Below are 23,351 nucleotides of genomic sequence, written 5' to 3'. Positions count from 1 at the left end.
GGTTTCTGCCCTACCTCCTATAATTGAGGCTAAACCCTGAGCTTGTGCTGGGGAGATACTTTAAGCCAACGAACAACAAAACACGTGCAAATTCCGTCTCCTGCTATTTTCTATCTATTCTGTTTCTGTTAGCATTCTATATGGACGCTTCACACCTGGCGCAGAGACATTGAGGTTTTTTATGGTGTTGGTAAGTCTGGTTTTTTTTTCTTTTTTCTTTGCGTCTGCTCTTGGAGGCTTGAGTCTGAAAAGATTTTCAAGGGGAGGAAGGGAACGTGCTGGGTGACGGTGAGCCTGATAAACAAAGATAGCGTGTGAATTATGCATATTCTTGAGTATTCACCTTCAGGAAGTAGTAGGACTTGGGTAGTGGATGACTGGCAGAGAAGACCTTGAACAGCAGTTTTGCGAGACTTATTTATTTATTTACCAGCGTAGTCTTCTAGCAAGATTAATTATCAGACAAACAAGCCTTGAGGGATCATTTTTTTGTTCTAATTGTACAAGTTTTGGACCAATATAAAATAACTCTCTTTTCTAGTACTCCTGAATTGTGGTACAACAAGCTGGTAAGGCACACAAGTGAACAGGATTATTCAACCTGGGTATGCAAATAAGAACACATTACAGCTCTCACTGGCTTTTATGACCTTCATTAAGCACAGGGGAACAGCTGAGCGTGCATACATGGACTCACACCCAGGCGAGCTCATAACCTGCAGTGCGGTGCAGCTCCCCTCGCTGAGGGCACGCAGAGTGCAGAGCTCCTACAGCGCCGTGCAGAACCCAATTTCATATTCACAAAGCTCAAATATCAAGACCTCCTAAGGGAATTAGCACACGAGGACAGGGCAGATTTAGACAGGAAGGGTTTGCGAGCTGTGTGTGTGTAGGAACTGCAGACCATGACTGCCAGTAATTACCCACCCGGCTTATGAATCGCATAGTATGTGCAGGTTGCTACATGGGACTCGTAAACTCTATCAGCTCAATTTTCTGAACAAAGCACCTAGACCTGTTTTGTATGCCACCTGTGAGTATTTAATTGTACACATTGATAGAAATTCCCTTTGATGTATTTGGTATTCCAAATAACTGGGGGGTTAAAAGTGCCTGTGGCTTATCCATTTTAGCGCTCCTCCATGGGTAACCTGGGATGGGCTCAAAGGACCCCCATCTAAAATTTGCTGGTTTATTAGCTGCTGGGGCGAGGGGGGGAAGGGAATAAAAGGGATTTTAGTGGATTTATTGAGAGAGTTTCAAGGTTTGAAAGTACAGTCCGCATTATAGGGATTGTAAGGTCTGAAACGTCTACTTCTGTTCTTGGAGACCGTCTATATGGGAAGGAGCAGCAGTTCTCACCTGCTGTCGCTGACCCAGATTTATTTGCACGTTTAGAGGCTTAGCGATGCCAGACCAGCTTGACCCCGTATGACCACAGATTAAGTTTAGAGTTTGAAGTTTTTGCTTCTTTCCCAGCTTGTATCTAGGTTTTGCAAACTGATGGTGTTGGTAAGAGACTGGCCGTGTCAGATTAGGAAGCCCCTGGAGTCGTCTGTTTTGTTGCCCTGCGTACAGCAGTGCTGCAGCAGAGGTAGCCGTGATTGGCATGTAATCAGCATGCGGGCAGCCCCCTCTTACAGACCCCTGCATCCCCGGTGGCTGCCAGGCTTTGGGGTATAGGCTCTGGTTAAAGAAACGTGATGAGAGAGCCAGTTTTCCTGCGCCAGCTCCCACCATGAGTTGCAACCACCAAGGAAGCTACAGAAGGAAGCAAGCAAACCAGAAGTTGTCTCAAAATTCAAAGTTTGCATTTGTTTGATAAAGCATGGCAAGACTGCGTGTAAGGGGGCTGTCTCTTCATTCCTGCCATAGCCATATTATTCGCTAATAGTAACGTTCAGGCTGAAACTTGCATCCTTTGGGATGTAATGTCATGATAGCAAACACGCTATGGCTTTTAAGAAAGATATGGTCCTTTCCTAAATTACTTCAATCTTGCAAATACAAGTATGCTAAGAAAATTACCTTCCTGGAAAGCAACTGATCCAAAGTTGGACTCTAGACCTTCCGTACTGCTGGAAGCAGAAAGGCACAAGTGAATTGATTTTCCTTTATGATCAAATACGAGTCTGTGGTTCTTTAGGAGGAGAAGCTGTCACAAGAAATGCCTTTCATCCTGTTCTCTCTGATGGAGTAGGGTGGATGGAAGCTATCCAATGATATATCACAGGATGGTTCAGGTTGTAAGGGAACTGGAGGTCATCAGCTCCAACCCCCCTGCTCAAGCAGGGCAACCAGTTGCTCAGGACCATGTCCGGACAGCTTTTGAGGAGCTCCAGGGATGGAGACTTCACAGCCTTCCTGGTCAACCTGTGCCAGTGCTTGGTCACCCTCACAGTGACAAGGTACATAGGAATGCGAGGGGGACGTTTCTCTCTGCTCCTGGGTCCCCGAGTGAAGGTCCCTGGCTGTCAGCAGGGAGGTGAGAGCAGCAAAGCAGGATGCGATTTAATACTCCTAAAGCAGCAAAGTTTGAGCCACAATTTAACACTCCTAAAGCATGACAGTTGCCCCGGTTTTCTTTCCATGTTTATGATTTTTCTTACTGTTGTAGTAGAGACTTGTAATTACAAATTCTAACTTAGACCTCTTATTAATCGTCAGCCCTCGACACCGCAAGCCTCCGTGTTTTGTATTTGTAAGGCAGTGATAGCCTTTGTTTGATCTTCCATCACTCCAGATAAAGTGGCATTGCCCTAACACTGCACAGATAATCTGCTCGTAATTGGAAGAGCTCCTTCAGGCATCTTATCATTCGATCTGTGAACGCAATACTTCATCATTACAACTAGTTAAAAGAATGCTACCTTCATAAATTATAATTCTGTAACTCTTTGGAAAAAGAACTAGTATTTTCTAATATCTTTCCTGTAACAAGCACCTGCAGCCAGTTATTCCAATAGAATAATTTCTTCACAATTAACTATGCAGGTTTCCCCTCCATGAAAGAGCAGAGTTTCATGTTAATGTTAGATTTTGGCCAGTAATGGGTAGTTGTAAAGGTCAGGCTGTCTCATACCTGCAATGCCACAACATTTGAGTGGGGGGTTACAAAGATTACTAGGAAAATGGTTAAAAAAAGTATTAGAAAACCCCTTGTAATTCAAACAGCTTGCCATGTTCTGCTTCTAAGCCTTTGTCAGCGCTGCCAACCAAAGTTCAGGAAGGAATGGCAATTAAGAAGAAGGGATCAATTTATCCATGGCAAGGAGAAATGCAGCCTGCTGAGTTTCCTGCTCAAAGCCCAGCAGAGCGATGGGTGCTTGAGGGTCAGGGATGGAGATCGAACATTTCTTGCAAGTCAGGGGTTCCTCCAAATTAGCGCTTTGGAAACTTTGCAGATTTTCAGTGGAGATCAATTTAGCACCAGAGATCAAGAATAAGATATAAAATAAAATAATAGGACAAAGATACTGCTGGCACAAATGGGTCTGTCTCTTTGAGCAGATGGGCTAGAGACCCCCAGAGATCCCTTCCAAATGAGATTGTTCCATGATTTTGTGATATCCGCTTTGCAAAAAGAGAGTTCCAAATACAGCAGGTTAAATATATTACCCAAATCCTCTTGGAAGGAATAACCTGTTTCAGGGTCACAATCCTTTCAAAAAAATGAATTTATGTCCGTGCTAGAGCTAGTATCGCTATCATTATTATTTTTATACGTTGAGTTTATTTTATACATCTTTATTAAAAATGTTGTCTTTGATAACATTAACGGTGATCAATAACAGGCTGTAGAAAGGTCACAGGAGGAGATACAACTCCTGCTGTATTCATTCAAATAATCCGGTGGTGTGACAGTCGTGTTTTATGAGCCCAGTGAGCAGGCTGCAGGAGAATTTCAGAGCTCAAACCGCTGAGCCTGGTACCTGCCATCAACATTAGGGCATCTGTTTTTCTGTAACATCACAGAAGGAGCTGAGGCTGATGTATCCGCCCATTGCTCCCAGGCCCTTCTCTGTGCTATTGCTCTCGGAGGCAGCATCCTCCTGTTTTGTTCGCCTCCACAGCATAACACTCTTTGCGTTCATACCTTCCAGCGATCGTGTTTGATAGCATAATTTCACTTTGCACTTCCCTTGCATTGATGCTAACGGTTATTAAGCTTGCTTGTGCACTCTTCCTTCCTCCCTTCTCTGTTTCCACATGCATGGTATTATATTCGCTGTGATGCTCTTGGTCTGGCAAATAGTGCAGACTGTTTTTGAAGGTTCAGAAAATTAATGATTTTGAACTACCTTTCATTTTCACGACTCCTTATGAAAGTATTTTTTTTTAAAAAAAAAAGGTGTTGTTGCAGTTTTGTGCATAACTTCTTCAGAGGAATGCTTGCAGGCAGTGAAAAATCACTGTCTGAGTAACAATTTCAACAAAGAATGAGGCAGAAGGGCCCCAGTGTGGAGCCCGTTAGAGTATAAGGGGCAAATGCCCGTTTGCATTAAACAGCAAGAAAGTGCAGGTGCTGCAGACCATTGAGGGATAACAAAACAATGCTCAAGAAAATAGTGCAAATTTTCCATTGCTACCTTACAATAACTTTATTTTACTTAACAGCATAAATAATATGGTGCCTTTGCTATAGGGTAGTGAGCCGCAGGAGGTATTTCACAGTAAATCAACATTTGCTTTCTTGAGTTACAGAGAGAATTTTGCGTCCCTGAGGCCATTTGAGCAAATGGATGGGAATAGATGGGAAAGAGCACCGTGGGGCTAGAGGGATTTTTAGAAACCTTCTTGCCGCTTTTAATGTCTCTGTACACTGAGCAGAGAGGAACTGAGGAGGATTTTATACAAAGCCGGGGGGGGTGTTTGCTGATAATTCTCGTGTTAAATAGCTTAGTGTAATATGTAGTCTTACATGTAGTTATGGGTGGGTTTTGATGATTAGAATCTTTGCTATTAAATCCTTTTAACTTTTTATTTCGTAAAGAGAGAAGAAAAAGAAATACTTACTGAAACTGGAATTTTGAGAAATTAAGGTTTATTACAAAAAACACGAGTAAAATGTGCCCAACAAAACCTGTATCTAAATTTCGTAAATGTATAAAGTCCCTATAAGAGAGATATCTATTGTGAATTATTTCAGATATTTATTATTTTTGGAGCTGCTAAGGGAGAAAAACGTTAATTGGGTATTGTCATTATCTCAATAACGCCTATCCAGCTCGTCCCTTCTTGGAATGACCGCGGTCCCCTGCGAGGGCGCGCGGTGCAGGCGGTGGCACGTCAGCGTTTGAAAGGCTGCCCTTTGCCAGCACGTTATGGTTGTAGCACTCTCGGATCGCCAGCTTTTGTGAACTGGGCCATCTTTCCAGAGTGCATCTTCTAATGTCCGTATACAAACACTGAATGAGTTTTCACAGCTTTTAGGCTTTTCAAGCTCTTTCATCTTCCCCGGTACAGCTCTGTTAGTATCTTCAGCGAAATGCCATCTCTGCTGCTGGCTTTGACCAGCTGCTTTTTGCTTCCTCTTTACCAAAACAAAAAGTAATCCCGAGAGTGGCGTTGTCTTGTTACCAGATGGAAATGGAAAGGTTATTAATACTGATATTTATGAACTGCTTCTGGGTTTTGCTCGGAAAGAAGCAGATGCGCTCATTTAGCGTGAAGTTATTTTGCTTTGCAGTGCAATGGATACTACATAGTACCTATAAATAAAAAATAATTTTAAAGCAACAGGACTGGATAGCTTGCTCCCCAGTGACCTAAAATAATAGACTGAGGGGATTTTTGATGTAACAGTTTATTAAAGAGTAAAACAAGTAAGTAAAGTAGAGCTCACGTTAGTGCATATATTTGAAAAGACTGATCAAGGTCTAATGTGCTAGTGAACAAAAGGGTCGAGTGTGGGTCATCTGCAAAAATAATGATAAAGTATGGCAAAAGGAACAAAGTTCTTGTCAAAGATGCCATGAATGTATGCCGTAGGCAGAGACAAGCACGGGCTCTGTACGGGAGTAGCGGGATGAAATTTAATGGATTGTGCAGCAGAAGAGATCAGACTGATGTAATGGTCTTTTCTAAGCTTAAAATTGGTCAGTAATTCTTTGGCCAGTCACTGTGGCGAAGTTACACGACAGCCTGCAGGACCCGCTATGAATCTCACTTGGAAAAAGAGTTATCAGGTCATTCATCTTAAACTTGCCTGCTGTGTGACAGAACCGTGGCAGGTCCTAGATACCCTTGTGAATAGTTATGGGCTTTTAATTAGAAAGCGGTGTAAGATTTACGTCGGTGTTCCAGCCGCGTCCTAGCCCTTGCCCCACGCTATGGCACGGCAGTTAAGCATTCTGCCCGCCGAGCTGGCGGGAGAAGAGGGCTTTTCCAAGGGATCAGTCCTTTTCAGGAGAGCATCAAGGACAAGGGCTCGTGCACTGAATCCGGCCAAAAGGAGCTGGGCTGGGAAGAAACAGCTCCCCTTCCGGGCAATGATTTGAACAAATCAAAAATTTACTTTACTTGAAAAAGTTATTTCATAGAAGAGTAGAAATACTTTTTATTTTTTGGGAGAAGTAGCGCCTGGGCATCGGAAATTCTTTAGTGAATATCTAATATTAAAATACTATGTGTTAAAACTGTGAAAGTCTTGGAGGTATTTTTAAAAGCTTGTAAAATAGTGTCATATCATCGTATGCAGACATGTACAAGCCACCATATATTACAAGGTACAGGTACCCTTTGCATCAGGATCCACGAAGGAAAACGCATTAACTGGAAATCATGTACTTTAGCACGAGTTCAGCAGGGCACAGAAATAAGGCCACAGGCAACAGTCTGCGGAAGCAGATCCGTGCTTGGAAAAAGTGCTCTGATGGGTCTTGCTACACTCCAGCCCTAATTCCAATTTGCCAGAATTAAAGACTTTTTTTTTTTTTTTTTTTTTTTTTTAGAGGACCTGAAGGCTGGATCTGGCCTGCTGACCTTGACTAATAGAGGTTGACTTCCAGCATGAAGAAGTTAGGAGGGAATTTTGCCTTCGTGTTATACATATTTCTGCTACGCGACTGTTGTATTTGCAGACACCAGTGAAGTGGTTCGAGATACAGATTGGGGTTGGAGCTTCATTTTTTTATTTATTTGGGTTTTTTTCTATCTGAACATTCACAGCCTTCAAGAACTTTCGTTCCACTCTGCAGTGCAAAATAAATCAGATCCCAGCAATGAGGTTATATATCAAAATCAACTTAAATGATCCCCCAAATCTTCATGCAATGCAAAGGGTGTTATATGGCTTCTGCGAGATGGTTGGGTTGAGCTTTTCCTTTTTCTTCTTTAGAGAACTAAAATAGGAAAAGCATGGAGATGGCTTAAAGTATGTAGGCCTGGTAGATAGAGTATTTCGAATTATTTTTCATTTTCTGCTCTGTGTGATGTAATTATGTAAGTACCTGATACTTAAAAAAAAATAAAAATGGCCTTTTCTAATGAGCAGCCAGGAGTAAGGATGATGCTTGTTGCTTAGGCCTTGGTTCCCATTTTTAAATATTACACTGCAGAGAAAAGGAGACATAGTGGATCTCGTACAGTCCGCTGCACGCTGGGAAAGAAACCGTCATTACTTTGGTGAACATAGATTTAGCCCGCGCATTAGAAGACATGAGTCCACTGAGTCGCATCTGCGGTTTTACAGTGGCAAGGGTCTGTAAATAGCATTAATGTGCTTTTTCTGATACGTGAACGTGAATATCCTTCCTCTGTGCTGGGATTAAACTTGTAGTGACCTCTCCCCTTTCTCTGCAGAAGCAATATTAAACGCTGGCAGTGTGATTACTCCTTCCCCGTGCCCGCTCCCTGCCCTCCTCCATCAGGAGTCGGATGTGCAAACGTTGTCTGGCTGCTGCTGTCAGGATGAAGTGCAATGTTTGCAGCCCTCGGCCTCTCCTGCTGCAATCAAAGGGGAGTACAGACTGACTTCTGTATTTCTAAGGATGAAGAAACTGATATTTGTAGTACACATCTTCCTTTTCAGCCTTCTAAAGCTCTCGAAGCCTCTCCCGTCTCATCTCCCTAGCCACCCAAGACCAGGTTCACTGCTTCTATAGATGATGACGTGGTCAGGAGAGATGCTGGCTTAGGTGGGACACCACATCTTGACATCCAAAAACTTATTCCAGCCTTAGACGATTGGTACATCAGGCAGCATGCCTGGAAAGCTGTGCACTGCTGGGACTGTCTAGTGTCCTGGGCACGTCCTCATCCAGCGTGTGAGTGGGGTAAACATGGCCACACTGCAATTTCTGATCATGTGAAGCAACGGGGAAAGATGCGATGGTGTTCAGGAGATGTTCTGCTCAGACGGGCTATGGGCATACTCTTAATGTAACAGCAAAACAACTCTTCAGTAGGCAGTGGTGGTTTTTTTCTAAAACTTTTCTTCCTAGCTTGTCTCAATTGCATTAATGGATTTCCTCCTCCGAGGTAGTCTGCGTCTGGCAGTGTGAAAGGAGGCATTTGGATATTCAGTTCATGCTTGAGAAGAGTTTTGAGTTTGCTGGACTGTTGGTGTGAAGGGCTGGGACCCCTTCAGTTACACTCAGTTTCCAGCCCATCTGTATTAGTAGGACCTTCAGACCCGACCTGGCTGCTGGCCCCTCCTCATCAGTATTTAACAGAAACATATCTGTGGGAATCCGGTGTTGCGCCCTGTCTTGAATCCATGGGCGGTATGTAATGATGGCTGCGTACAGACCAACGTGTGCGGCAGGGGAAGGAGCTTGAAGGACAAAGTGGTGTTTGTGTATCCAGTACAGAGTGCAGAAACGAGTAAATCCTGCCAATCTCAGATCCCCTGGTGTGAGGGCAGATGGAGAGGTTCTCCTCTGCGTTAGGAGGCTCCGTAGGTATTTTCACGTGGCCAAGGGATTTTCTGCGGTGACTTGACTTGGTTCTGCCACGCGGTCTTCTGTGACTTGAGTCACTGACTGTTCCCTGAGTGGAGATGGCAACTTGTATTAAATAATGCAAATAATACATTAAATAATTCAAATATTTTTTTCTACACACGATCAGCAGCTCCATCAGGTTGTAAAACCAGCACATGTTGGGGAACTGTTTGTGAGCTGGTGTTCCTGGGCCATGTTGATGACCATGGATAATATGAATTCTGTAGTTCATCAAGAACGAGGGTTCATGTGCCACAATTCCCGTTGAAAGGACTGTTTTAGGTATCGCAGCTCTTCCTTCTGCATGAATTAATCTTTCCTTTCTTCGTTTCTGAATACCGATGCCGTTTGAAATGGCATGGTGAGACCCCAGTGCTGCAAAACTCACCTTCTCTCTGCACCTCTGTGCTGGCTTGGGCCAGACCAGGCCAGAGCTGGACAGGAGCTATGGGACATGTTAGTAGTATCTGGAGGAGTTAAATAGAGCTTAACAGACCTAAGGCATCATATTTCTGTCTTGAGTTGACACTCGTAAACACGGTGCTTTGAAAATGTGAAGCATTACGTGCTGTAAGCCCTAAATACCATTATTATTATTCTGCAGTCTGTGTGTAATTTTCCATTCTATGAAAAATTTTCCCTGTCCTAAACTGCCATTTTAGCTATTAGGGATTGAAAATGGCAACGGCATTGGAAGAAAAGCAACCATTGTTTGAAACCACTGAACTCTGACTTTGCACCCCAGTGTGTTCCAGAGCTGGATGGCTCCTGATTTACACCAGGATTCTGGCTCATCTTCTACTTAGAAGGCAGGTATTGCTATAGACCTTCAGAATTAATTCTCACTGTTCAGCTGAAATGAAATTACAGATGATATTCTGTGTATTTTTCTTTAATCAGAGTCTATAAATATATTGAAAAATCATGATAAATCCCAGCATAATTAAGAAAATACTACAATGCCAGGAGTTAAAATACTCCCCTCTGTTAGATTTCCTGTGTGCTTTTTCACCTAAACAGACTGCAATAATCAAAGCTTAAGTTAAGAAGTATTGATATAAGAGATGTATAAGGTATCTATTTTTTAGTTTATTATTTTCACAGTGACAAATGAAGTGCTGGAATTTGGGGTACCGCTTGAGAGAGCCTTGGGGTAGCAATGGATTTAGGAACTTGTTAAATCTCCAGAAATGATTTATTTTATTATTTTTTTAATAAACCTGTTGATGAGGCAGAAAATTTTTCCGGCTACTCTTTGAAATGGTTTTTCTGATGACGAGACATTATTGTGCAGTAGCATTCATGCTGTAGAGGACGGTACAGAGTTTCCTGCGCAGGACAGTGTGCTGGTGATGCCAGGGCAGCTTCCAGTGTTGCGTTAATCCCAGATTATTTCTGTTACTGGAATAGTTTATGTAAATGCAGCTACCTCCTCCATTCTGCAGGTTTCAGTTTGACCAAGCAAAATGGAAGAATATCAGAAATTCTCTGCTTTAGATAATAGCCTCTTTTTTTTTTTTTTTTTATTCCCCCTTGTTTTTACTATTTTCCTGTTCCTTTCTTTGATAAATAGGTATTCCTATTCCTGGCTTCCCCTGCTTGTGTACACCAGGACAAAAAGACCAGACAAATAAATGCCAATAGCATGGGCATGCGTTCACAGCTCCATGCGGTATAAGATGGTAATTCAAGACGGAAGTTTGGTATAATCTAGAGAGGGAATGAGACCATGGTTATATTTGACTTAAGGACCGTCGGTACCAAATGAAAATATTGTGGCCCCAGGATGTAAAACTGCTCATCTTGTATAAACTGGCTCTCATCACTTCTTAAAGCATATTTGACCTTGTGCCTGCATCATGTGCACTCTTCTTCCTGCTGCCTTCATAAATCTCTCGGGAAAGCAGAAAATGGGCAAATACTCTCTGTCATGGGTGCCATCTGAATGTTCCATATCTGCATAAAGCAGTCGTTTATGGATCCAAGATTAGTGATCTTGGAACCGCAAACCTTGCGTGGAAGGGGAAAAAAACCCACCCAAGCACCTGCTGTTAAATATATTAGACCTGGTTAAAAAATGAAGAAACAGAGGTGTTTGCTCAACACTGCACGGAGTACCAGTTTGGATTATATGAGTAGCTGATGTAGGAGGTTAAGAATTTAGCAGGGTTAAAAGAAGTGTTGATATTTAAACCTAGTTTCTGAAGGTTTATTAACCCTAAGTGCCATTGAATAAGATAGCTGTTAAACATTGGGATTGGAAGGAACCTGTTCCTGAATGGTAAAATATTTTATTGAGGTTGACTGAAGAATTTCTTTCTCAGCAGCCCTGATTTTTAATTTGTTTGGATGGACAGATTTTGAGTATGATTCTGTGTTTAAGAGCTTTACCCAAAGGTCTCATGCCAAAATCAGACAATTATGCAGAACTCTAGTGTGGGAATTCAAATACTTCCATTACATTTTTTATTATTTTTTTTTTTTAAATACAAAATATAGGAAGCTACTATATCCAATTTCTCTATTAAAAGTTTAGTCCGTACTGGAGAATCACAAGTCACATGATAGGAATTTAGTGGGGAAAGACGTATTAGGGTATTATTTTTCCTTTGACAAATTAATGGATTTTACAAACATTTAGAGTAGGTATCGCTAACAAATGGAAAAATTGCAGCAATTAAAAATGAGCCCTAAGGCTCAGACATCAGAACTCAGTTGTCAAACCAGAATTATTTCCAATGAATCCGTTTTATAAAGAAGAATAGGAGAGGCGTCCCCTCGGAAGGGTATTCCAGATAGTAGCAAAAATTTGGCGTTAGAGGAACCAGATGGATGAAAAATTGCCTAATTTACAGTATGACACTAGTGTTATTGTGAGAGATGATTGTAGAGGCAATTGAGCAAGAGAATTCTAAGGTTAATGAAACCAAATGTTTAACTGGAAGAGAAAGAGCCTTGCACTTGTAGTGTAGAGCACAAGTCTTGTGAGGAGCGGCTGAGGGAGCTGGGGGTGTTCAGCCTGGAGAAGAGGAGGCTGAGGGGAGACCTTCTCGCTCTCTACAGCTCCCTGAAAGGAGGGGGTAGCCGGGGGGGTCGGGCTCTTCTCCCAAGGAACAGGCAATGGGACAAGCGGAAACGGCCTCACGGTGCACCAGAGGAGGTTTAGGATGGATGAGCAATTAGAGCACTCTGATCTAGTTAAAGATGTCCCTGCTTCCTGCAGGGGGGTTGGACTAGATGACCTTTAAAGGTCCCTTCCAACCCAACACATTCTATGATTCAATGATATCAGGAAAAATTTCTTCACTGAAAGGGTTGTCACGCATTGGAACAGGCTGCCCAGGGCAGTGGTGGAGTCGCCATCCCTGGGGGTATTTAAAAAACATGTAGATATTGTGCTGAGGGGACATGGTTTAGTGGTGGTTTTGGCAGTGGTAACGGTTGGACAAAATCTTAAGGGTCTTTTCCAACCAAAACGATTCTGTGATTCTACATAGCAAAAGCGGGGTATGGTCGTTTGGTCAAAACACCTTAAATATTAGGAGTTTCAGCACTCTGTTCTTCTTGAGTTCTTACACCAATTTGCATTTAGTTGTCCAGTGTTTATCACTGTCGGTGACAATAACCTTGAGGACACAGGGGACGTTTCCAGCCTTGCTGGTGTAAATCAGCCTGTGCCGACGGTCCCGCTCCAGCTCTGGAGCAAGCTCGGGACCGCTCCCCTCGCTGGTGAGGTAGGAGGGCTGTGCGCAGGCTGCGGCAGCGCGCCTGCCCTACGGCCCCGCCAAACTCCACAAATCTGTAACGTTTGCAATGGAGCTTATTTTATAGCTCTAATAAAATCCTTCGGTGATAAATTATTTACGTTAGTGGCGTTACTCCTTAGTATGAATCTACCATTCTAAGCGGCCGATCAGTCACTACAACAGCCCCATTTTTTTACAGCAATAATTCCCTGGGGGGCTCGGCACGGACAGCCACGGCGTGCGGGCTGCGCCGCAGAGGGGCTCGCACCTCTCTGTGCTCACAAGCAGTTTTCTTATCCCAGCAGTCAGCGACATGTTTCAAGGAGCACAACCAAACAGCAAGAACAGGGTGCGTTTGTACTGTATAAAGCACCTTTTATATCGGTGGTGCCATTATTTTTATTTTATTATAAACGCTAGCATCTTATGCTGTTTCACCTGGCAAATCTTAAGTTTGCACCTTGAACACCTTACACCACGGGAGCCTCCTCGGGAGCGTGAGAGTGCCAGATCCCCACCGCTGCACTGGACGGAACATTGCAGCTCTGCTGTAGCTTTGGCTCTTGAAAACAGGAAAGGAAAAGTTCAGGATAACGCCTATAAATAACCTAGCCTTCTATTTGTACACCATGTGCCAGTAGCTGGATTTTCATATTTCTATTATTTCTATTATTATTATTTCATTATGTCTTTCCTCAGGATGAATAATTTAGTGTGTTTTGGGGGTATTGCCCAAATAAATCCATAGAAAATAAAGGAAGAGGAGGAGGAAAAATCCTAGCAAGGTTATTCACCCGTTGAAAATTGTGGCTGTGTGAACGCATGTAGGTATGTGCATGTTGAATTTACAGTCAACTCGCATTTGTGAAAGGCTTTTGCCCACCCACACACAGTCAACTGTTGAGTGCCACCAAAAATTCAGCATAAAAGTCACCTTGAGCATGACAGTTTTCTCCTCTGAGCTGAAAAAGCCATTCTGGGGATGAGAGTTCAGGAGATCCATGGAGTGTCGGCATTTTACAAGCTCTTGCCTTAGGGATTTTAGGGGCCGAAATGTCGGTGAGTGGAGAAGAAAAACCAGGTAGAAAAGCTGCTTAAAACAACTGGTCAACAGAAAAAAGAACTTGTCGCTACAATTTGTGATGGGTTTTATCATTAATAGCAGTGGTACAGCAGCAGGCAGGGCTGTGACGTTTTCCACTCAGGTGTAATGGGATGATAATGCACGAGGAAAAGCCAGAGAAAGAAAAACTTAACTCTCCTCTCCTCTCTCATCAATGAGTGTCTTACCAACTCTGAGCAGCTCTGTAACAGAGGGAGCCAGTGTTACTGTTGGGGTTGTTTTCTCAGCTCATTCCTTGGGCTGTTACATTAATTACTGATGCTTTTTTCTTGCTCATTGGTGGGCTGGATGGGTCAGCGTTGTAAACTGAGAGGATTTCTTTGCCCCCAGCCTAAGAAACTGCACAACCTCCATTGTGCAACTGACAGTCTCGACCCTACTCCTCTGGTTCTTGTGGCTCTGAATTTACTGGGGGTGTGGGTTAGAAGATGAAGATCAAAATGCAATTCCTTACAGAGGTAACTGAGCTCAGTTACCAGCGGCTGCAGTTTCTTCTTGCCAGGATAAATCACCCCAGGCAAAGCTCAGCTCCTCGCTGTGGTCCTTGGCTGTTCCCAGCCGCCAGCCCTACCTGGTTTTACAGCTGCTGTAGTGCACCGTTTTCCCCGTGTAAATAACAATTTAAAATGTTGAGGACTTGGGAAGGAAGCAGACTGCCTGGTGCACCCTCTCAGTGCCCTGGATATCAGAGCTTCACCCAGGGGTCGCTGGGACCTCGTGGCTCTCTGCTTTAAAGGTTATCACCCAGGAGGCATCTAGTCCTGCATGGAGGAGGTGGAAGGTCCGTCAGTCCTGGTAAAGCTTCTGCTCAGCTCCTGCCTCTTCTAAGATGTTCAGGCTAGTTTCTCATTTTAATTTTTCTGTTCTGCCTTCCCTAGGATGGAAGGAGTCCTCCTGTACCAGGCATTTTTCTCCCCATAGAGGTACTTATCCCGTGTAATCACATTTCCTCTCCTATCGAGCTCTCAGCCTGTGGCATTTTTCCCAGCCCTTGAGTAATTTCTGTAGTTCTTTTCCACACCAATTTTTCAACTTCCTTTTTAGAAATGAAGGCACAAGATGTGTATTCAGTATTCTCAGCTACATCAGTCTCGGGTATACAAAGAGAAAATAATATTTTTCCTCACCTGTGTAAGCAACATCCAGGGATGACCTTGGCCCAAATGACAGACTTCCCTGGGTCGTCTTTCTGGTCTCCTCTGTTTCATTCACCGTGCCTTAAGCTTTCATCTCTCCATGTTTGCATCCTGGATCTGTCTCATTCCTTTGCTGGGGTCACACACACCCGTCATAGGAGCTCTTTGGTGGCCTGCAGAGCACTGGGCTCTCACGTTGGCTATGCATCCTCCTGGGTGTCCATGACAAATGGGGACTGGTGACCAGCGGGACCCTTTCCTCTGAAATACTGTTCGTTATAGCTGGAGAGAAAAAAAAAAAACCACAAAACACCAACATGTGAAAAACAAGCATTAAAGAGGTAAACCAAAAGGCCTACCAGCTCCAGGCAGTGACCTTTGCAATCCTAATGTGTTAAGAAATACCAGTGAGTGTAAATTTTTCAGCCTTGTCAAGAAGTGTCCTCTATGCCAAGAGCGCGAGCTGCAAAGCCGGTTACAGTTCTTCTCTTTAATGTTCTTTGGCTTTAGCCCAAAGCGGATCCTGGAGGCTCGGCAGAAAGCGAGGCAGAGGTGTCCCAGCCAAGGGCCGTGTCCTCGCCTCTCCGCCCGACGCACCGAACGCTTCTCTCCTTCCCCCGCCTCCAGTCCCGTTGGGCCTGTTGGCCACGGTGTCACTCTGCGAACTCGTGTTATTTTTCCTGCGGGCTAGGAACGTGTTTTATTGAGAGTCAGTGATTTCAGGGGGCAGGTTTCAGTCTTGTAGGGGTGACCTGTGTCGTCTCCCCGGGCACGTCTGGCCACGTACTCAGCTGTATTTAGACGCTCAGCTTCCCCGCGCGTGGATCGCTACATGAACTATATTGCCCTAAATAAATCTCTCATCCGTTTTATCAATCTTCCTGGCAGCATTTAAGAGGAGAAAAGAGTGGATCTGTTATTTTGTTGTACTCGCGGTTCATTAATGAATATAGAGTGTACGCTGGTCTCTAGCTGAGGCTGCCAGAAAGCTTTTCTGTACTTCGCTGCCAACATTTTTTGAGATCCAAAAGCTAGGCAGTGCTTAATCATTTCAGGTGTTTTTCACTGATGTGATCTAACACTAAGGCTTGAGAGGGCTTATTTGGGAAAAGAGAAAGGTTGTGTGAGCCTCGGTCTTCTACAGCTATTCAATGGTAGTAACAACATGCCCTGCTTGAGGTATGTTAATGAACCTGTCATTAACTAAAAGTAAAGATTCAGGTACAACCCCCGGTCGAGGAGGGTGTTAGACAGGAGTGCTGGAGGTTGGGAGGGTGTGCTGAGGGCCATCATGGGGCACCATCCCTTCCTCAACCCCCTCAGCCAGCCGCTGCTAGCAGCAAGGCTGGGCCGGGGGAACCTCCTGTGACCCACGTTGGCAATTCGCACTTTCTGCTCTAGTTACAAACTCTTTACATATTTCCCGTCTCCTCTACCCGTATGATATTTAACGCGTTGCTATGCCAGTAGTTGAGAGCAAACACTGCAGGAAAATATTAAAGAAACAACAGTTCCATCTGCCAGCATCTATCCAGAAGCATCAGTAAACTCTCTAGAAGTTGCATAGAACCATATAATCACCTAGGTTCGAGGGGACCTTTCACATCATCGAGTCCAACCATCAACCTAACTCTGACAAAAACCATCACTAAACCGTATCTCTAAGCACTGTGTCTACCCATCTTTTAAATACCTCCAGGGATGGTGCCTCAACCCCTTCCCTGAGCAGCTTGTTCCAATGCTTAATAACTCTTTCAGTGGAAAATTTTTTCCGAATATCCAGTCTAAACCTCCCCTGGCGCAACTTGAGGCCATTCATCTGATATTGCTGAAACAAAATTACAATATTGAGGTCTTTTTTCTGGCTCAGTTTTCTAAAAGAACAGGTGGAAGTCCCTCGCACTCAGGCAATTCTCTGAGGCATCCTGCATACACGTTACCTGGTGGGCTTACCTCTGGTGTCGCAGGACACGGTGGGTTTCCTTTCTTCAGGGCTTTCCTGCCTTCAAAACCTGTGTGATCCTCCGTGTGAACGCCTCGGCATGTCCCAGGGTGCGCTGAATGATCTCCTTTCCCAACAGCACTCTCGGCACAGTCTGGGTGGTCAAATGAATCCCGTACCTTTGGCATTTGGTAGGGATCTGGTGGGGACGATGAGGGCTTTGAGCACGAGCAGAGCGTGATCCAGGCGGTTCAGCCAAGCGGCCAGAGTTTCAGACCTTGTCTCAATAAATCCTTCTGCAGTTCATTCATCAGTAAAGGCAGCCTTGCTTGCAATTTATAACAGCCCTGTGAGTGGCACAAGGGTTTTAATAATCCAAATGCTGGCTTTTACAGACTGAAGTTGAAATCCCATTCTCATTGAAGCCAATGCTCAAAGCTCCCATTGCCATAGTGGGACAGAATTTCAAATAAGATACATAAAACTGTTCTTTTCTGCATTTTTTGGTTCTGTGTTGCCAGCCATTTCCTGGGGCACTGCTCCTCTGGCATGGTATGTGCTGGGTCTCTGCCCAAACAGTCCTCTCACTGCAAAAGCTCCAAAAAGCAGTGGGTTGTTCTGAAGGAAAAGAAAGAATAAAAAATGTGAACAAGGCAAACAAAACTAAAACAGAGAAGAAAGACTGCTAAGACATCATTCCTATATATAAAGCCAGGTCTTAGGGAACTGTCTTCTGTAAAAGAAAGCAAAAGGATTTCCCTTGAGGTGGAAATAATATTTTTGCTGAAGACTTCTGAAACAGCCCTTATTTTTGCTGTAATAAGCTTTGACTGTCTTGTGATTTCAGCGGCATGGTGGAGCCCTTTTGGCATTGCCCCCCTTACCCCCACCCAAGTCTTAATTTTCCATCTCATCCCCCCTCCCACCGGCAGAGCATCACTCGTGTGGCCACCTCATCTAAAAGTGCTTAGGGAATAGGTAAACCACAGGCGGTCCATTTGATTGTCACTTTAACTTGTCTTTTTTAAGACCAGAAAGGGAATTAAAGGGGTAGGAGGGGCTCTGCGTCCCCTCACTGTGGCAGTGCATGGGCTGGGGACAGTGACCGTGTGCTTTTGCTGTGGATGTTCCTCTCGTTTCCCGCAGCAGAGCTGCAGCAGATCCCGCTGCGTTAACTCGCTGCTGCGCCTCGTCCTTCCATCAGCCCCCATGTCCCTGGGCTTCCCGAGGTATGAATGCTTATTTGTATTCAACTATAGCTTTAAAAAAACTCTATCCAGCTGCACTCGCCCCTGCTCGCAGAGTGACAAAGAGCCGTGCCAAGCCACCCTGTGTGGCTGGGGTTTCTGCTGTGCCAGACCCGGCGTTTTCCCGTGGAAGGGGGAATTGTCAGGAAATGTGTTGCTTGCACATAGTGCCAGCAAATCATAGAATAGTTTGGATTGGAAGGGATATTAAAAGGATATTTAGTCTCATCCCCTGCCCTGGGAAGGGACACCTCCCACCAGACCAGGTTGCTCCAAGCCCCATCCAACCTGGCCTTGAACACCTCCAGGGATGGGGCAGCCACAGCTACTCTGGGCAACCTGGGCCAGAGGCTCACTGCCCTTACAGCCAAGAATTTCTTCCTCAGATCTCATCTCAATCTCCCCTCTTCCAGTTAAAAACTATTACCCCTCAACTAGCATAAATCAGTCGTTTTCATGTCGAATCACAGGAATCTGCTTTCTCTGTTCCTAACTGCTTTGCTGTTTTTACATGTGATTGTCTGCAAACCCACTCCCCCAACGCAGAGCATCCCTCGTGTGGTGGCTGGGCAGGACACCCTGTCACCAGCCACTGCACCCACGCGTCGCAGGATGCTGTAGTGTGAAATGTGGATGTGATCGGACCTCGGTGTCGAGCTCTAGCGGGCTGAGCTTAGAGAGGCTCGGGAAAGACGTGTGGCCAAAAAGATGAAGAAGAGAGCAAGTTATCATACATGCTGCACGCAGGGTTTGGAAGAAAGGGAGCTAAAAACAAGCTTTTGGTAAATGGTGTTTACTACAGAGGTGGAAGGGGGAGGATGAAATATGGGTGTGTGTTTTTGCTACACAGCTGTGCAATGAGTCTCAAGGGTTCAAACAGCACCGAGGAACAGTCTGGAGCATCATTTTCCATCCTGCTTTCTGTTGATCGATCCCATAGCTCGAGGTAAAACGCAGCATTTGAGCCTCGGCTGATTTAGTTTGCTTTGTTCACAAGTAAGGATTTGTTTTCATAAGGGTGTTATATTTACGTAAATACAAATGTTCAGTCACGACCCAGGCAGGGTGAAACAGGAAGAGGGAAGTGCCTGGACAGTGGCAGTATGGTGTAGTGAATGCCAGGGAAAATATTGACGTGGATGGATGCTGGAGTGATACAGAATAAAAGAATTAAAGCACCAGTCTCGGTAGGGCCTGGGATGTTACCTGAACCTTTTATTTTTTGCACTTTCAGTAACCGTTTTAGCTACAGACAAACATCTTGGCTGAGTTTCCTTTCCGGCCACTGAAGTCTGGGTTGATATGAATTACTTGAGGCTATGCCATGGCATACCCTTGCAGGCTATAGCATAAGCAAGCTTTCCAAGAGGAGGGATCCTGCAGCCCGGGGTGGCGAAATGAGGGCAGCACCGAGCCTTTAAATTCCCTGTCAAAGTCACATTCATCTCTTTTTACTTGACGAGATGGTGCATGGGATGAATCGTTTTATCGGAGGGTAGTTTTGGTGGCTGACCAGAAAGATCTAACCTCAAGACACGCGCACCAGCTCATCCGTGTGGCTGAACTGGTGCTGACTGGTCTGGAGTATGCACGGATGGGGATTTGGGGTGGTCATGGGGGGAACTGGGAGCCAAAGGAAAGGCTACGTGTAGTTTGAGAACCGATGCCTGGCATTTCCACTGGATATTCCTCCAAGACACTTAGCTGGGAGAAATCTTACTGGAAAGAAATCTTTTTACATGAGACTGAGAAAAATGTTCCTGGGACATGAATATTGGATTCTTGCACTTGAGAGCTTTCTCTGGAAACATAATTTTTTGAAGTATGAAGTAAAAGAAATAGCCTGCCAATATACTGTTAGAAATTTGCCTTCTTGGATGTGGCTGCAGTATTGGAGTAATATGTTTTAAGATGTATTTCAAGTCTCAGATGTGTGCAGTAATCAGGCCTCCCCAAATCTTTTATGTAGCTTCTCAGTAGTTTCATCATCTCTCTTGGTCTAGCACAAACGAGCCCGGAAATGCCACATTTGTAAAGGAGAAGTAGGTGTGTTCTCAGGTGGTTTCCCGTGCTGTGCGAGAGCTGCCCTGAACGCATCTGTGAAATTCAGACGCCAAGGCTTTACGCCATCCCAGTACGTGCCAGAAGGATTCCTTTTCCAGAACCGTCCAATCTCACCTGTTCGCTTGGAGCAAATACACACCTCAAGACGCCCCGTTCCCTGCATTGGCTTGGACACCATGACAGCCAACAGCTCTACTTCTGCTATGCGTTGGGGAGCTGAGGAAGGAGAAGAGCCCTGGTTTCGCCTCCTGAATCTCGTTCACAGGCTAAGTAGGATGGAGGGAGGATATAGCCTGGAGCAATCTTAAGGAGTGTTAAGGACACTGGGAATTAGGCTCCATTTGGGGTGGGGGCTTCTGCCCCCTCTGGAGGGCGCTCTGCTGGTCCAGAGATGCTCCCGCCAGAGATTTGGTTTATGTCTTGAAGAGAATGACATTTTTATTTAGAGATGTTCCTCCACACAGATTCTTGGCGCTTTGGAGAACTTTGCAGCAGTCTCAATATTTAGCATTAGATTCCTTAGTTATTTTTTGCCCTGAAACTGCACAAGCCCAAGCAAATTTTCTCCCCTTTCCTCTGTCCACACTCTCTCTGTGCCTCGTGCTTTTCCTGTGTGTGCATCTCCTGTCGCCTCTGTGGCAGATAGGGACTATCAGCAACTGGCTTTTGTTAGCCAGAAATACAGGATGCCGTTATCAGCTTCTGTCTGATGCACTCCACCTCTCATGGGTGAACCAGAGCCAGACTCATCTGCTCACCAGGGATGAGTCAAGCTTGAAAGCCCTTCAAGCCATGATCCTGCCCACACAGCCTGGCTACCGGAGCTCTCCTGCCCGCTGGCCAGTCCCAGGCACTTTGGACTGAAGAGGTCTTTCTCTTCGGCCAGCCCTTGGGCTGTCTTGGCCTCAGACCATGCTCTTCGGTTCATAAGAAGGAAATGGGTGACTGTTTCTTTCTGCTGTGGAACGAGTAAGCTGACTCTGATGTGCTGCAGAGTTTTGGTCAGGCAGGGGTTGCAGAGGAAGGTGGTGGAACAGATGTTCTTCTTCAGGTCCCTCTTGCTACAAACCCTGTCAAGATCAAAAGCTCCCTTTGTTTCTAAAACTGCTCTTGTGCCGTGATTTCAGGGTTCTGTTGAACAAGTACAGGTGAAAATAATGTGACATCTCACAGTCAAATGCACACAGAGCAATGCAAAAGGCAGAGCCTTTGAGCTGTTTTTAAATAAGTGTGTTTCTTGCATAGATAACAGCGCAGCCGGGGGAGAATTTCATGCGTGAGGAGCGTAAATCGAGCGCCTTGCTCTCAGTCCCTGGAAAAAATCTCATTGGGGTGACTGCCAAAGCAAAGGTGGCGCAAAGACGGGCTTGCAGACCTTCAGGACATTGGTGGCAAATAAAAGAAAGGACTTTATAAATAATATAGACTACTACCAACAGACAGCAGCTGCTTTGTTTCTATGGTGATTTTGATCCTTTCTAAACAGGTACCCTTGGCACCGCAGGCAGGTTCGAGGAGAGCTGTGCATCCTCCCTGGGGGTGCCCACCTCCCTCGGGGGGTGAGGCCGCGGCAGTGGGAGGTGAGGCAATGCCCTGCTCCCCTGGTGCGGCCGAACGCCCAAAGTCAGCCCTCCTTGGTGGGACTAGAGGAGTCGCCCCCCCCTCCATGGCGGCAACACCTTGGGTTCCCGGCTTGAGGCGAGGTCACATCAGAGGATGGGGAAATCTCGGTGGGTTTGTAAAAGGCTTGGAGAAGAAGGTACAGAAAAGAGGACACGTCTGAGTCTGGGGATGCTGAAGTGTTGCTTTTGTTCTCTAATGACAGAGAAGTCTGCCAGTCTTGGCTCCGCTGCGAGCTTCACTCTCTGTAATTAAAAATCAATTAGTATGTTTAGCAATTATCTAATTAACTTACTAAAGCTATCATGTTAGATTCATATCCAAACATGCCTCTAAATTGTATGTGTTAGTAATAATGCAAATGATGCATTTATTGCTCATGTAAGTTTGAATTAATTGAAGCGCGTGACGTTTCTGTTAATTTTGCACATACCTAATACTCTGTACTTGGGGATCTTAGAAAAACCAATTAGGATCACGAAAACTTTCCCGGGACCGCAGTTTTGCAAGTCTTCTGTACGCAGGACTTTGGTCCCTGAAGCTCAAGCATGAGAAATAGCGCAAAATGATCCCCGCCATCCACATCAGCTGGCAGGAGAGTTAAAGCCAGCGCAATTTGACTGTCCCTGGGCTTATTCTCAGGGAAGTTGGTGGCCCAAGTGACTGAGCACCAGGCTGTACCTTGAACACCATGCCCAGTCTCCCCCGTGCTTGGCTGGTGGTCTTTGCACCCACTACTTCTCTGTTTTATTTAAACAGGGATTTTCGTGCAGCAAAGACCATCTCCTGACCCGGTGTATTCGCGGCGCTTACCGTGTGTACCCGCTCACAGCCAGATCCTCTCAATAATAACGGAAAAACCGCCTGATGCCAAGGACCCCGTTGTTTCCTGCATTCAGAGGTGAGGTCAAATTTGTTATCGAGTTAGCATTTAGAAAGCCGTCTATTAAGCCAGCTTAGGTACTTTTCTCTGCTGCAGCTGTAAGAGGTAAAAGAAATTAAATAAAAAGGAAAACATCCATCTTTTTGCAACTAGCTCTACAATGGGAAATGGGAACGGTTTTACAGCCTCTGTTCTTTCTGAAACTACCCAGGTACCAGCCCTTTCCTGGGAACCTTGCGGCTAAACGTATTAATGAGCAGGGTGTATAGGAAGGTAAAATAGCCTTGTAATGTGCGCCAGGGGCTTTGCAGAGCCAAACGTTTATTTAGTCAAGCAAACTTAAGGGCTCGAGTGTTTGCTAATGGGAATTTGAGAAAATCCAGAGCAAAAATGCATGAACAAATAATACAGACCCCATTTCAAAAGATGGTTTTGGACTGTCAGTCTGGATTACATGGAAGGCTCCCGGTGTGTTCAGCCAGAGTGACTAAAAGATGACAGATGCTGCTGGTGACGTTGTCTGGAGCTCATCCCTTCTGCAGCTTTGGGATCGTTGCAACTACGCATGTTGCCAGACAGTAATAAAGACAAAAAGCGATGCTCCTGGAAAGCCTCAACTCTCTGAAAAAAAAAAAAAATTGGTGA

The 23,351-nt window shown here is 44.9% G+C and overlaps 1 long non-coding RNA gene across 1 annotated transcript in view; it reads left to right on the top strand.

The window, feature by feature from the left end:
• The window catches only part of LOC141742116 (uncharacterized), a 95,647-nt gene extending 72,939 nt beyond the window's left edge, over positions 1–22,708 (top strand). The window contains exon 3 of the long non-coding RNA XR_012586594.1: positions 22,583–22,708. This is a non-coding gene — a long non-coding RNA (uncharacterized LOC141742116). The remainder of the gene's footprint in view (positions 1–22,582) is intronic.
• The last annotated feature ends 643 nt before the right edge of the window (positions 22,709–23,351 follow it).

This window comes from Larus michahellis, chromosome 4, assembly GCF_964199755.1.
Source record: "Larus michahellis chromosome 4, bLarMic1.1, whole genome shotgun sequence".
Lineage (NCBI taxonomy): Eukaryota > Metazoa > Chordata > Aves > Charadriiformes > Laridae > Larus > Larus michahellis.
Note: the sequence above shows the minus strand (reverse complement) of the source record. Positions and strands in the feature narration are given on the sequence as shown.